The sequence below is a fragment of the Macadamia integrifolia genome, unplaced genomic scaffold (genome assembly GCF_013358625.1).
Source record: "Macadamia integrifolia cultivar HAES 741 unplaced genomic scaffold, SCU_Mint_v3 scaffold652, whole genome shotgun sequence".
NCBI classification, from domain to species: domain Eukaryota; kingdom Viridiplantae; phylum Streptophyta; class Magnoliopsida; order Proteales; family Proteaceae; genus Macadamia; species Macadamia integrifolia.
The window spans coordinates 32,799-33,315 of NW_024870506.1; positions in this window are offsets into that span (position 1 = coordinate 32,799).

The following is a 517-nucleotide window of genomic DNA, read 5'->3' on the forward strand; positions in this document are numbered from 1 at the left end:
ACGATGGCAAAGGCGGCGAGGTGCCCTATTGCCCTTGATTAGTGCACCAAAAATGTGGTGTTTGGGAATTATGCCAGGGTTCTAGTGGAGATGGAGTTGGGAGGATAGAGATTGGAGGAGATTCAGGCAGAGCACAGGCAGCCTGGTACCACAAACCTCTTCTGGTTTAGACAGCCTCTGATCTATGAAGACTCCATGGGTAAGTACGGCTTCTGCAAGAAAGTCGGGCACGTCATTGCTGAGTGCAGGGAGAAAAAAACCGCTGACATGAGGGAGTCTCGGAAAAACCTAGGTGGTATTCCAGGTGCTGTATACGTCGACGATCCCCCAAGGAGTTCGGTGGTGCCTGCTATTAATTCTCCTTTGGGTTCCAACAACGATGACGGCGGACATGCATCTCACGAAGGCAGTAATTTGCGTAGGGAGAGTGAAACCACCTTGAACGGTGGTCTTGTGGCTGAGACTGGCTGTGGAGGTGCAGCCGTGCAAGGTGGAGCGTCCAATGCTTAAGAGGGAG